The sequence below is a fragment of the Coregonus clupeaformis genome, chromosome 1 (genome assembly GCF_020615455.1).
Source record: "Coregonus clupeaformis isolate EN_2021a chromosome 1, ASM2061545v1, whole genome shotgun sequence".
Lineage (NCBI taxonomy): Eukaryota > Metazoa > Chordata > Actinopteri > Salmoniformes > Salmonidae > Coregonus > Coregonus clupeaformis.
The window spans coordinates 20,743,197-20,759,562 of NC_059192.1; positions in this window are offsets into that span (position 1 = coordinate 20,743,197).

Consider the following 16,366-nt stretch of genomic DNA (forward strand, 5'->3'; position numbering starts at 1 on the left):
AATGAACGAGGTGGAAGGTGTGGAACTGACCTCCCACGGAGTTGCATTATTTTCCAGAGAAAGCATAGAGCGCCGAGTTGATTATCCCTTTTATACCATGGCTATAATTGAACACATTCACCTCTAGAAATGTGTTAATTTGCCGGTAGAAATGTGTTCAACATCCACTGAAGTAGCTAGCAAGTTTACTAGATAGCTACAGTAGTTGCTGTGGTAACCAAACAACCAGATTTGCTAGTTTAGCTCACCAAACCATCAGTCCTAGCTTGCCATTATGAAAATCGAATTCAACAATGCCAATAATGTTTTCAATTCGACTGTTGCTTTCAAAAGCAGCTCAAGCATAGAACATGTAAGAATTAACTATAGCCATTGAATTCAAACGTGCAAATATACCCTGCGTAATAGGGAAATAATGCACGCTCTAGAATGCCCTTCAAGCCAATCAGAAACAAGTATTCAACAATGCCATGGTATAATAATTAATAATAACAACAACAATCAGGATGTTGTGTCCAATGGGCTAAATGCAGATGGACAAACCCCATGCTTCAGCCTACGGACATTTTATAGCCTATGCTGCATCAGTTAGGCTACAGGTGATAATGCTTAACCCTCCCGTTGTCCTAGGGTCAAAATGACCCGCCACTGTGTTGAACCAACTTTCTTTAATTTTTATATTTTTTGGATCATTTGTGAGAAGGAGGCAGTGATACTTTCTTTAAAGTCTCACTGCCTCCTTCTCACAAATGATCCCAAAAATATAAAAATTAAAGAAAGTTGGTTCAACACAGTGGCGGGTCATTTTGACCCTAGGACAACGGGAGGGTTAAGAACTCATAACCACAAACACTCACCATCCTGTGTACGTGTGTGTGTTTGTCAGTCTCTCTCACACACACACACACACACACACCCACACACACATTAGTGAAGGACAGACACAGGCAGACAAAAAGAGACATAAAGAGTGTGAATGAAAGATAGAAGAAGATAGAGAATAACTACAGCTCTCCCAGGTAGAGCTCAATGTCAATCCCTCAAGTCTCTGTATACAGCTGTTTCACTTTATCTCCCTCTCTGATAGTTTATGCCCTGAGTGCTCCCAGTCGTGCCCGCTGGCAGCCAGGCTAAAGAGCTGTAGTGTGCTGAGAGGAAAGAGAAGGAGTAGAGGGCAGCCTCTCTTGTGTTGCTCCTAGTGCTGGCGTCCCTCACTGCTAGGCTACATAAGGAAACATGTGTTATTCAGCCTCTGAATGAGCCCTTGTGTCAGTGGAGAAAAACACAGACAGGACAGAGAGAAAGAGGGAGACCAGAGAGATAGAAAGTAGTGTCCCAAAACCCTAAAACATATGATCATGAAGACTTAAGATCTCTCCGAAATTCCTCTAGTAGCGGATCCTTTGGACACACATTTGTTGACCGATTTATGTAATGTTCCCATAGTGACTATTTGTGACTAGGAATCATTTGAAGTTACTGTTTTTAATGTTTAAAATGTTTCCTTTCTAATTGCTCGCTTACATGTTAAGTATAGAAAACCACACAAAGGGCTGGAACAACCATAACACACAAATATAAAAACATCACTTTCGTTTTTCCTGCTTAACCCTCAGCAGCAGCCTGTGCAGTTGTGGAGGGAGGGGGAGGCTGAGGAACGCCAAAGGAATGTTGCTGTGTTACTGGAGAGGCGGACTGACTGACTGATCACACACTGAACAATGTCTTTGTGTTCCCCGGCCTGACCTCTAGTCACGCAACGCCGTGTGAGCACACTTTCCGTAAACGCTCAGCCGTGCTCACACAAGAGCGCGATCAAGTACCTGCATCTCTACAGGATCGCGTGCAGTTCAGGTGCTTGGGGCACGCTGGAGCGAATCCAGGTGTGAGTGTAGGAGGGGAAACGCGGTGCGGACATAACCATTCAGTGGAACCGAAACATCTGGCAGTTTGACTCCCAAGCTTTTTGCTGCGTCTTGGAAATATACATAAACTCAGGGAACCAACCCGAACAAAGGAACAACTGAAAATTATAACTGCTTATATAACGCAGTTTAAAGTTGCATATGTGTCTATAGCAAGAAAAAACATAGAGACAATATGATGTACAAGACAACTATAATCTCATGAATGCATTTAAATATTGTAGCATTTGCGTAAAAATGGGTGATTGTAGCCTAACTGAGACGCAGTGACTGTGAATTAATTATTTCCGACATGTTTGTGACAGTTGGCTTCCCGTTGATTGACCCTTTTATGCACGCTTCCCACACTCATCCAGTCCATTCTATGGAAAGCGCCGCTCCTCTTCTTAGCCAAGCCGAGCTGTTGTATAACAGCATGCCTGAGAGCATGGAGACTTCAAGGTGATGTAAGACAGCGAGCACAGCCTTCATTGGGGAACACTGTTGGAGTAACAAGTTGTTGTCGGTGTAGACTATATATATCCCATCGGCCACTGCCCGAATTCTTTGGGTTAGCCGCTCTCCGCATGGCTCAGTTAAAGGCGCTTCATGGTCAATCTGACGTCTGCATGGTCAATCCGACGTCTGCATTGGCCATGCAGCATTTACGGTGATATGGCCTCTGCAGAAGTCAGGCCAATCATACTTCTTGCGCTTCGCTGAGCAGTACATGGCTGTTGTGAAGGAAGTTGTCAAGGAAGTGAGTTTGTGTTTATACAGGACCTCCAGCCCTCACCTACCATCACCCAAAAAGTTCAATGCAGAGCTATATAGAACCCTCCACATTGTTACAACATTTGAGAGGCGCACGGCGATGCGGTACAGAGCTCAATTTGGCCTCTGAGTGCCTCTGGAGACTCCGCGATTGCGTCACACCATCCATAAGGCGCAACCGACTACATTTTCGGATCAAGCATAAATTGGCTCTCATGCGCTGGCTTTTACCGCCTGAGAAGCGACTCTTTGGATCTGCGGAGATGTGTGAGAAACCACACTCTCCAAGCCGCTGGATTATGCTACAGTCGAACAAGGCAACGCAACGAACTGACTGGACTACGGGAGAACATTTAATCCAAATCACCGGATTTATTCTGTTTAAATGGATTTAATAAATTAAGCAGGTTTCGCCTTCATCTGCTCTGTGGTTTGTTGACTATTGGATAACATTGGATAGCATATCCCTTGTCCCACGACCAGATGTGCGTACCGTGCGTTATGGATAACTTTGTATGGAGTTATGTTCAGCTGTGGATCGATTTACGCGTGCTTGAGGTTCAGCATTTAGATTTTGACATCCGACTTTGGATCTCTTTTTACGCATCATGCTTATGGATATTCATATACCGCGGACCCATAGGCTACAGTTGCCCAGTAGTTGGGCTTTTACTATAGAACGCATCAGCATCAATGAGACACAGGTGGATGTCAACGCGCGCATTTTTTACTACTTGCCACATAACGGCCCTGTGCGTAATGTAAGAAGAAACTCGATTTTGGATTGTAAAATGCCACCCCTGGATGAGACGTAGCAAGAACATCATTTTGCAGTGGCCTTACAGGTAAATCACTTTCCTATTTGTGACGAAGCTGTGAGCCCGTTATTGATGGTATTGTTTATACTATTTGTTTAGTTATTTATTCATTCCGAGGCCATGTGTTGGTTGTAGATCACGTAAATGGGGCAACAGAGAATGCAGGCTTATTATTAAGCGTGGGCATTTGTCTGTATGAGCCTCGGAGGTTTTACAGCAATGTATCGTTATGGACAATGTAAAGATGTCTGACGTTAATTATGTTATGGCTTATAATTGTAAACCTTTGTGTAAGTCATTTAAGAGTACCCCAGTCGCTCGTGTTTGGCGAGGGTTCTGGCGCTGCATGGTTTGGTCAGCTATCAAGTGTCAAACAGATTGTTTGGAGACGAGCAATTTTATCCAGTGTTGGGGGCGCACGACACTGGGATTTATCCCTGTGGGAGGATAGGTTGTATGGTTTCATTTCATGTCCTTTTTACAAGGGTTCACACTATTATTGACGTGTACATTTATGGGAATTCAGATGGTATTACCTGGATGTGTTAATTGTGATTTATTGCCTTATTTAAACCATGTAATTGTTGATTCGTTGATAAGTCATGTTTCCTGTCAGGTAGTTTCCTGCAAGGCTATAATAAGCTGTCATTTGACAGGGAGGAGAGAGGGTTATGCCAGGCCAGAGCCAAAGGCCTTGAAAGATAATACTTTGAGCCTTGTATTCGGAGTGCATTTGGAAAGTATTCAGACCCCTTGACTTTTTCCACATTTTGTTACATTACAGCCTTATTCTAAAATATTTTTTCCCCTCATCAATCTACACACAATACCACATAATGACAAAGCAAAAACAAAAATACCTTATTTACATAAGTATTCAGACCCTTTGCTATGAGACTCAAAATTGAGCTCAGGTGCATCGTGTTTCCATTGATCATCCTTGAGATGTTTCTACAACTTGATTGCAGTCCATCTGTGGTAAATTAAATTGATTGGACATGATTTGGAAAGGCACACACCTGTCTATATAAGGTCCCACAGTTGACAGTGCATGTCAGAGCAAAAACCAAGCCATGAGGCCGAAGGAATTATCCGTAGAGCTCAGAGACAGGATTGGGGAAGGGTACCAAAACATTTCTGCAGCATTGAAGGTCCCCAAGAACACAGTGGCCTCCATCATTCTTAAATGGAAGAAGTTTGGAACTACCAAGACTCTTCCTAGAGCTGGCCGCCCAGCCAAACTGAGCAATTGGGGGAGAAGGGCATTGGTCAGGGAGTTGACCAATGCTCTGACAGAGCTCCAGAGTTCCTCTGTGGAGATGGGAGAACCTTCCAGAAGGACAACCATCTCTGCAGCACTCTACCAATCAGGCTTTTATAGTAGAGTTTCCAGATGGAAGTCACTCCTCAGTAAAAGGCACATTACAGCCCACTTGGAGTTTGCCAAAAGGCACCTAAAGACTCTCAGACCATGAGAAACAAGATTCTCTGGTCTGATGAAACCAAGACTGAACTCTTTGACCTGAATTCCAAGCGTCACGTTTGGAGGAAACCTGGCACCATCCCTACGGAAAAGCATGGGGGTAGCAACATCATGCTTTGGGGATGTCTTTCAGTGGCAGGGACTGGGAGACTAGTCAGGATCGACGGAAAGATGAACAGAGCAAAGTACAGAGAGATCCTTGATGAAAACCTGCTCCAGAGCGCTCAGGACCTCAGACTGGGGCGAAGGTTCACCTTCTAACAGGACGATGACCCTAAGCACACAGCCAAGATAACGCAGGAGTGGCTTCGGGACAAGTCTCTGAAGGTCCTTGAGTCGCCCAGCCAGAGCCCGGACATGAATACGATCAAACATCTCTGGAGAGACCTGAAAATAGCTGTGCAGCGACGCTCCCCATCCAACCTGACAGAGCTTGAGAGGATCTGCAGAGAAGAATTGGAGAAACTCCTCAAATACAGGTGTGCCAAGCTTGTAGCATCATACCCAAGAAGACTCAAGGCTTTAATCGCTGCCAAAGGTACTTCAAAAAAGTACTGATTAAAGGGTCTGAATAGTTATGTAAATGTCATATTTCCGTATTTTTTTAAAAATATACATTTGCAAACATTTCTAAAAACCTTTTTTTCCTTTGTCATAATGGGGTGTTGTGTGTAGATTGATGAGGGAAAAAAACAATTTAATCCATTTTAAAATAAGGCTGTAACGTAACAAAGTGTGGAAAAAGTCAGAGGGTCTGAATACTTCAGAATGCACTGTATAGCCTTTCTTTAATTTGTACATTTTGTATATACATATTTATAAATAGTGTAGATTTATCTTGTGAATCCTGGAACTCTGGCACTTATCAATAAATGCACTCTACCTCCTGTCTGCCTCTTCACTGATCCACCTGGGCTGGTGCAGTGCCAACCCGTTCCAGCAGAGGAGCCGCTGGGGCCTGATCTGGCGATGGAGGTGGCTATTACTGAGGTGATGGAGGACATTGGACAAAGCGGACTACCTTTGGGAGTGGCTCCAGCTGCAGCCGTACTGGGATGAGGCCACTGCTTTCCTGGTTGATGCCCTGGGGAGCAGTTTCCCTGATGGATGGGGGAGCTTGGTGGAGCTCTACCCTGCTGACACTCTCGAGGAGGAGTGCTTCAAGGTCCAGAGATTCCTGCTGCATCTGCTGGGGTCCGACATCTCTCCAGGGTGGGAGCCATGTTCCTGTCATCTTGAGTGTGCAGAGTAGGAGTACTGCAGGTTCTGTCTGGAAAGCGACCATGGCTCTGGGCCTGATGTCCCAAATTGTCTCCCTACTGGTGTGGCCACTATCGTCAGATCAGGCATGGGCTAGCCAACTGTGTTTTGCACCAGCCTTGGAGGGCTGAGGCGTCTGCTGATTCCCTGTCTGCTGGTGAGGCCCCTGATCGTCTGCTCCCTGCTGGGGGTGAGTCTGAGCTGCAGTGCTGCGGAGCTGTTTGATGGTAGTGAGGCGGAGGCTCTGCCCGGTTCTGGGGAGAAAGTGCCTCTCCCGCTATCCCGAGCTGTTCTGACTGAGATGTTGCCGGGTCTGTTTCCTGCATGTAGATGGGAGATGGATAACTCCTCTTCTACATCTGCTACAAGTGAGGTTGGTGGAATGCCAACGAATGGTTCTGGAATGGGCAGACTACAGACTTAAGCAAATACTACCCTTCAACTCTTTTGCCCCCTTTTTCTCCTGAATGGCTAGTGCATCCATTGTACTGGTTGACAGTGTAGGCTACAATCTACTACCAGTGTGTGCTGCGCAATTTTACCACCCATGGACAGTGGTAAATGTAAAAAGGGCTTTATAAATAAAAATGGACTGTTTATACGCTACTGTTTGTTTATTTATTTACTCATTCCGAGGCCGTGTGTTGTTTGTAGATCATGTCTGGGGAAACAGAATGCAGTTTTACTGTTACGCGCGTGCATTTGTCTGTATGAGCAGCGGAGGTTTTACCGCAATTTATCTTTATGGACAATGTCAAGATGTCTGCCATCAAGATGTCTGCCGTTAATTATGAAACGCGACACTGGCAATTATCCCTGGGGGAGGATAGTTTGTATTGTTTAATTTAATGCCCTTTTGACAAGGGTTCACACTATTATTGAAATTTTTACATTTATGGGAATTACGATGGAATTGCCTGAATTAGTTGTGATAGCCTTATTGAAACCATGAAATGTTGATTGGTTGATCAGTCATGTTTCCTGTCAGGTGGTTTCCTGCAAGGCTATAAGAAGCTGTCATTCATCATTTGAAAGGGAAGAGATAGAGTTATGCCAGGCCAGAGCCAAAGGCCTTGAAATATAATACTTTGAACCATGTATATCAGATGAGGCTGGTGGTAGGAACTATAGGAGGACAGGTTCATTGTAATGGCTGGAATAAATGCAACTTGCATGACATAGAATTATAATGTTTGTTGTTGGATCAAAGTGGTCCAAAGAGTTTATAATCCTATCATAAACGTAAAGGTAGCCTATGCATTTTCTCCAAAACTTCTCATGTCATGTCAAGCAACTTTGTGCATGTCGTTTCAATGGTGATGTTTAGAGAACTAAAGTTCTTATTGTCTCTGCTGCTCTGAAACGGTGGTGACTTGTCATACAATTCAATATCAGTTTGGCCTCCCTGTGTGGAAAGGTTTCATTACTTCTGCCAAGTTAGCTTGACCTTTATGGCACAGGTGGTAGTACATTGTTATGTAACGGCAGGGTCACTGCTTCAAGTCCCACTTGGCCCCCTCATAGCCTGGTCCCAGATTTGTTGGTGCTCTCGCCAACTCCATTGCTCATTGTCAAGCCAAAATAATGAGTGACAAGGATTTGACATGATAGCACAAACAGACTAGCACTCCGAGCCCCCTCAAATGCAACAACTGTGAAATAAACAAACTTGTAATGATGGGACATTGACTCCTGTTATTCCTTCAGACCTGGTAAAGGGATTCCTGACTCAGCCTGCCCCCTGTGGGTGTGTGTCGGCTGGAGAGCAGGACCTGTTCTCCCCCTGGAGTAGCCAAGTTAACTTGTTCAATGTGGGTGATGTTCTCTGTGTGGAATGTCATCACTGAATGGCCTTTGTCTTCTCTCTCCCCTGGGTTCTTTATAGAATGGTGTCCTTATAATGTTTGGCAACTATGATCTGTTCAGTATGTGATTAAGTAATTCTTTATCAGACCTTTACATGGACCTTTAGAACTAAACAGTGGACCTAAACAGTGAAACAGAACATGACGTTTGTGTGTATTTATTACCTGTTGAAGTACACGTGCATCTATCATGTCTGTAGTAAAGGCTCTGCTTCCACCTTGTGGTTTGAACGGCCTACAACATCTTGGAGTCTCCTTGATCCTACTCAATGTACCACAAGATACCCAACATAGTCAAATACACCCACCTCCTGGTGATGAGAGAGTACTGCAGACAGGGCATTTTTATATTAGCAGGAAAATAACCGCGCTTGTCACCACCACTTGGGTGTACTAAATCAAATCGGATTGTATTGATCACATGCACCGAATACAGTGAAATGCTTGCTTATGAACCTTTCCCAATGATGCAGATAATAATACAAAATTAAATAGTAACTAACACAAGGAATATAATAAAATACACAAGAATGGAGCTATATCAGTGGCGGTCATTGCCGTTTAAGATGAGGGAGGACAATTTTTTTTTTTCATGAGCATGGCCTTATTTCTATTACAGCATATTGGATGACTGTCATTCATATTCCATTCACCCAGTTCAATGTAACAGCGATAGGTTTAGGCTACTACATGATACTCAAATTCTCCCTATACCCATCATGAGGTTGCTACAACCTAGCCTATGAATGAAAGTTTACAACGTAGGTGCACACAGGTCGAGATACATTTTTTGAGGTGACAGACAGTGACACATTCAATACCGCCTTGCACACTCTTGTGTGCATCTAGCTCATACAGGGTGTAAACTTTAGCAACAGCTGCAAAAGAGAGTTTCTATTGGACAAGTTCAGTTATGTTCATCCCCGTTTTGTTCTGTTTGCTTCCATTTAAGAAAGGATTTCCAACAGAATCAGTGGAATGAATACATCTCTGATCATGTGTAAACACAGTTCACTTTCATAGCATCCATGTTGTATTCCTTCTCGCATCTATGCGCTCTCATCTCACCTCTTCCCTTCGCTTGTGGACTTCAATGCACAACACATCAGCTGTATGTGACCAGGTGAACAAATCTTTCCAAGCCAAACCGTATAATAACTGCAACACATAGCCTACATTGTTGTCACTATATTAGCTAAAGTAATATCATTGTCAACATAGCTAATAGAACTAATGCGTTAGTAAACCCGCTACAATCATGCAGTAACGTTAGTGTACAGTCAGTGAGCAGTTACACTGGCGGGCCCCGGTGGCAATAAATTAGTAAAACCAAAAGCTTACCTTGACTTGGAAGAGTTCCAGTGTTGTGTTGGATAGTGATAGCCAGCTAGCTAACATAGCATATCCCTGTTTGAGCAGGGTGTTTGAGTAGGCTAAACTAGCTATCTGCATTTGCTAGCTAAGTAAGTGAAACTGAAAGTGAAAAAAAATTACAATCTCTCTTTTGCTTCTCGTTCATTTTTGGAATAAATTAATTTGTTCAAAACTGTTCAACTATTTTCTTTCTCTCTCTTTGAGTCAACTACTCACCACATTGTATGCACTGCAGTGGTAGCTAGCTGTAGCTTATGCTTTCATTACTAGATTAATTCTCTGATCCCTTGATTGGGTGGACAACATGTCAGTTCATGCTGCAAGAGCTCTGATAGGCTGGAGGATGTCCTCCGGAAGTTTTCATAATTACTGTGTAGGTCCATGAGCCTCCTAGGTTGTGTATTGAAGTCAATGTACCCAGAGGAGGACGGAAGCTAGCTGTCCTCCGGGCTACACCATGTTGCTACCCTACAGAGGGCTGTTGAGACTACTGTAGACCTTCATTGCAAAATAGTGTTTTAATCAATTATTTGGTGAAGTTATTATATTTTGTATAGTTTTATCTAAAAAGGATAACTTTTTTTAAAATATATATTTTTATGAAATTCACTGAGGAGTATGGTCCTCCCCTTCCTCCTCTGAGGAGCCTCCACTGAGCTATATACAGGCAGTACCAGTACCAGATCAATGTGCAGAGGTACTTGGGGTAGATATGTACATGAAGGAAGGGTAAAGTGACTGCTAGGTATCAGGAAAGATAATAATAAGAATCAAATAAAGAACAGAGTAGCAGCAGCAAATTATGAGTGTAAAAGTGTGTGTGTTTGTGTTGTGTCGGTGTGTGTGTGTGTGTGTTATGTGTGTGTATGTACTGTTTGAATGTGTGAGGGATTTGTGTGGGAGTGACAGTGTAGTGTGTGTGTGAGTGAGTGAGAGTGTGTATAGGGTGTGTATATAAAGTCTAGTGAGTGTGCGTAGGGTCAGTGCAGATAGTTTGGGTACTGCCTTTTGGTCCGAAGGCCGATGCTCCGGTACCATTTGCCGGACGGTAGCAGAGTGAACAGTCTATGGCTTGGGTGGTTGGAGTCTTTGGCAATTTTTCGGGCCTTCCTCTGACACCGCCTGATATAGAGGTCATGGATGGCAGGGAGTTCGGCCCAAGTGATGTACAGTACATGGCTGTCCGCACCACCCTTTGTAGTGCTTCGCAGTCAAGGGCGGTGCAATTACCATACCAAGTGGTAATGCAGCCAGTCAAGATGCTCTCGATGGTGCAGCTGTATAACTTTTTGAGGATCTGAGGGCCCATGCCAAGTCTTTTCAGCCTCCTGAGGGGGAAGAGGCGCTGCCGTGCCCTCTTCACGACTTTGCGGGTTTGTGTGGACCATGTTAAGTCCTTAGTGATGTGGCCATCTACACCTCTGGTGAGATATTGTAGATTGTGGATACTTTTATTGTAGAACTGTGTAGTGAAGAAATGCATGATCAAAAGTTAGAAACTTCCAACTTTGAAGATTTTACGCTCGCTCGTTTGCATGCTTGCACACACACGCAAACACACACATAAACACGCACAAACACACACACACACACACACACACACACACACACACACACACACACACACACACACACACACACACACACACACACACACACACACACACACACATTTGAGTTCAGATGGCTACAGCCTAATTCCAAATCTTACCCCTAGAGCAGGGTTTCACAAACTCGGTTCTGGGGCCTCCCCTGTGTGCACATTTTGTTTTTTGCCCTAGCACTACACAGCTGATTCAAATAATCAACTCATCATCAAGCTTTGATTATTTGAATAAGCTGTGTAGGGCCCCTTGGGGTCCCCAGGACCGAGTTTGGGAAACGCTGCCCTAGAGGCACCTGAAATAGTTCTGAAATGACTTGACAGGTATAAGCGGTAAGGTACAAGCTCCTCCTTGTTCCCTTATAGGCTAGAGACGGAGCAGGAAGGGCTAGAGGTCTATTAAGAATTGGTCATGCAGGGGAGATGTTATACTCCCGTCGACCACCAGGTGGAAACAACGCTCCATGCATTGCATGAAGTGCCCAGTGGTTCAAGAATCACTGAGGACAGGAATTTGTGGGTTCCAAATACAATTTTATTCGTCACATGCTTCGTAAACAACAGGTGTAGACTAACATTGAAATGCTTACTTACGGGCCCTTCCCAACGATGCAGAGAAAATAAAGAGAGAAATAATAGAAACATAGAGAAATAACACGAGGAATAAATTCAAAATAAGTAACGATAACTTGGCTATATACACAGGGTACCAGTACTGAGTCGATGTGCAGGGGTACAAGGTAATTGAGGTAAATATGTACATATAGGTAGGGATAAAGTGATTGGGCAACAGGATAGACAATAAACAGTAACAGCAGCGTATGTGATGAGTCAAAAGTGTTAGTGCAAAAACGGTCAATGCAGATAATCCGGGTAGCTATTGGTCAACAGTCCCACCCAGAACAGTCGTCTGGCCTTATTACCCAACTCACAGATTCCAGCACTGCCAGATACCGACACAGATATAGTCCTATTCAGATACTAACTCTTATAAACAGCAAGAGGAACGATCCAAAACGTATGGAGTTGTCTGCATCGTTGGCAACGCAATCAGTTTTTGATCAAAACCAGACAACAGCTGAAACACCCAAGAACCATGCTGCACTAATTAATCAACACCACTCCACTTTATGAACGACTCGCTCCCCCTCCCCTATCTGATTATAGCCTATATCCGAGAAGGTGCTGTTTATATAAGGTGTTATTCCTGCGGTGTCACACACAACTCATCATGTCCTGACAGCCAGCTCATTAAAGCATTAACAATGCTTGATTGACTGGAGAGAAACCGCCAGTGTAGTAAATCACCCAGGTGAGCCTTGACACATGTTTGTGTCCTTACCCAGAATGCTACGCTACCAAACGTGTTCCCACAGCGCCTCTTCCTCTGTGCGAAGCAGAGGTTTTATTCGATTTTTTACAGACTGATGATGCATGTTGTTGTTTGAGCTATGTTGCTGTTTGTCTGTTGACATCCCAGTATCAGTCTCTATCAATGACCCTGTTGACATCCCAGTATCAGTCTCTATCAATGACCCTGTTGACATCCCAGTATCAGTCTCTATCAATGACCCTGTTGACATCCCAGTATCAGTCTCTATCAATGACCCTGTTGACATCCCAGTATCAGTCTCTATCAATGACTCTGTTGACATCCCAGTATCAGTCTCTATCAATGACCCTGTTGACATCCCAGTATCAGTCTCTATCAATGACTCTGTTGACATCCCAGTATCAGTCTCTATCAATGACCCTGTTGACATCCCAGTATCAGTCTCTATCAATGACTCTGTTGACATCCCAGTATCAGTCTCTATCAATGACCCTGTTGACGTCCCAGTATCAGTCTCTATTAATGACCCTGTTGACATCCCAGTATCAGTCTCTATCAATGACTCTGTTGACATCCCAGTATCAGTCTCTATCAATGACCCTGTTGACATCCCAGTATCAGTCTCTATCAATGACTCTGTTGACATCCCAGTATCAGTCTCTATCAATGACTCTGTTGACATCCCAGTATCAGTCTCTATCAATGACCCTGTTGACGTCCCAGTATCAGTCTCTATTAATTACCCTGTTGACATCCCAGTATCAGTCTCTATCAATGATTGTGTTGACATCCCAGTATCAGTCTCTATCAATGACCCTGTTGACGTCCCAGTATCAGTCTCTATCAATGACTGTGTTGACATCCCAGTATCAGTCTCTATCAATGACTCTGTTGACATCCCAGTATCAGTCTCTATCAATGACTCTGTTGACATCCCAGTATCAGTCTCTATCAATAACCCTGTTGACATCCCAGTATCAGTCTCTATCAATGACTGTGTTGACATCCCAGTATCAGTCTCTATCAATGACCCTGTTGATGTCCCAGTATCAGTCTCTATCAATGACTCTGTTGACATCCCAGTATAAAAAGTCTCTATCAATGACTTTGTTGACATCCCAGTATCAGTCTCTATCAATGACTCTGTTGACATCCCAGTATCAGTCTCTATCAATGACTCTGTTGACATCCCAGTATCAGTCTCTATCAATGACTCTGTTTGTGAGTCCTCTACTAGCGAATTAAGTTGTGTGTTTTTGAATCACTCCAATGTGCTGTGATATCTCCAGTGCCAGGCCCTCAGGCTCCTATCATCTGTTGAACCAGGTCCTGTTTATGGGAACCACTAAGCACTTCTATTATCTCCTCTTCCCCCTCCTCTTCCTCCTCCTCCTCCTCCTCCTCCTCCTCCTCCTTCTCTTCTTCCTCCTCCTCCTCCTCCTCCTCTTTTTCTCCTCTCTATCAATGACTCTGTTGACATCCCAGTATCAGTCTCTATCAATGACCCTGTTGACATCCCAGTATCAGTCTCTATCAATGACTCTGTTGACATCCCAGTATCAGTCTCTATCAATGACCCTGTTGACATCCCAGTATCAGTCTCTATCAATGACTCTGTTGACATCCCAGTATCAGTCTCTATCAATGACCCTGTTGACATCCCAGTATCAGTCTCTATCAATGACTCTGTTGACATCCCAGTATCAGTCTCTATCAATGACCCTGTTGACGTCCCAGTATCAGTCTCTATTAATGACCCTGTTGACATCCCAGTATCAGTCTCTATCAATGACTCTGTTGACATCCCAGTATCAGTCTCTATCAATGACCCTGTTGACATCCCAGTATCAGTCTCTATCAATGACTCTGTTGACATCCCAGTATCAGTCTCTATCAATGACTCTGTTGACATCCCAGTATCAGTCTCTATCAATGACCCTGTTGACGTCCCAGTATCAGTCTCTATTAATTACCCTGTTGACATCCCAGTATCAGTCTCTATCAATGATTGTGTTGACATCCCAGTATCAGTCTCTATCAATGACCCTGTTGACGTCCCAGTATCAGTCTCTATCAATGACTGTGTTGACATCCCAGTATCAGTCTCTATCAATGACTCTGTTGACATCCCAGTATCAGTCTCTATCAATGACTCTGTTGACATCCCAGTATCAGTCTCTATCAATAACCCTGTTGACATCCCAGTATCAGTCTCTATCAATGACTGTGTTGACATCCCAGTATCAGTCTCTATCAATGACCCTGTTGATGTCCCAGTATCAGTCTCTATCAATGACTCTGTTGACATCCCAGTATAAAAAGTCTCTATCAATGACTTTGTTGACATCCCAGTATCAGTCTCTATCAATGACTCTGTTGACATCCCAGTATCAGTCTCTATCAATGACTCTGTTGACATCCCAGTATCAGTCTCTATCAATGACTCTGTTTGTGAGTCCTCTACTAGCGAATTAAGTTGTGTGTTTTTGAATCACTCCAATGTGCTGTGATATCTCCAGTGCCAGGCCCTCAGGCTCCTATCATCTGTTGAACCAGGTCCTGTTTATGGGAACCACTAAGCACTTCTATTATCTCCTCTTCCCCCTCCTCTTCCTCCTCCTCCTCCTCCTCCTCCTCCTCCTCCTCCTTCTCTTCTTCCTCCTCCTCCTCCTCCTCCTCTTTTTCTCCTCTTTCCTTTCCTGCCCTATCTCTCTACCCCCTCCATCTCCTTCCTGCTCCTACTATGTCGTTCTCTCTCCCCTCCTTTGTTTTTTCTCTCCTCTCATCTCTCCTGTCCTCCCCAGGGGGTCTCTGGTCTTTTCTCTAGCCAAGTGGAACTGTCTCTGGCCCTCACCCAGCAGCTGTTCTCCATTGAGACACACAGGGAGTTAACCCCCTACTCCTTCCCTCCCTCCCTCCCTCCCCCAGAATTAAAGAGAAAAGAGAGGGTGGGGAAACTCAGTAAAGATGTTTCTGATTGAGAAGTGCACATTATTAACCCCCTCTTCCTCCCAAAACAAAAACACACCAGCTCTGCATGTGTGACAGAGGGAGAGAAGTGTTTGTGTGTGTTCGGTGTGTGTGTGTGTGTGTGTTCGGTTTGTGTGTTTGTGCATGTGAGTGTGTGGAGTAGTCTCCATGTTTCTCTTTGGAGACTGGCAATTGAGGCTGAAAGTACTGAATTTAGGGTTTACTGTCATATTTCTTGAGGAGTAAATTTGATTGGTTTTGCCTGTGGTTCATCCAGATTGATGAACCACAGTTGTTCTGCATACCGAATCCATAGTGTAATCCTTAGGGATAGTTGGGTTAGCTTTACCCCTCTTGATAATTGTATGAGCTAATGATTGATACTCAGCACACCAGTTTATTTTATACACAATTAAAATAGTTCTCAGAAAAACAACACAAAACCAAGTCCCCCTCCGTCCTTCTCTCCCCTCACCCACAAAACACACTCCTCGTCAGGAAGCAACACCTCCTAATTGGGATGGATGGTCCTCATTATGTAATGTAAAGACAGAGAGAACAGAGAGGGAACCAGAATAACACAAAGTGCTAGAAAAACAAACAATAAAAGGAACACTCTTCATTTATTTCCACTTCTGAGACACCCAAGGCCGACCCGGCTGTAAGTGGGTAACTAGTGAGTGTGCAGTCTCTCTCTCTCTCTCTCTCTCTCTCTCTCTCTCTCTCTCTCTCATTCTGCCTCTCTCTCTGCCTCTCTCCCTTTCTCTCTGCGTCTCTCTCTCTCTGCCTCTAACTCTCTCTGTTTCGGTGGTTCTGAGGATGAACAGAACACTTTCCTCCCTCTCTTAAATGTGTTTAAAGAGAGAGAGGCCCTTGGGATAGACTTGTGGCCCTTATGGCCATTTCTCTTTGGGGCCTTTAAGAGCTGGCATCATAGCTAATCGTCCCCTTCCTCATGTACCTGCCTCATGATGTCCTCTTG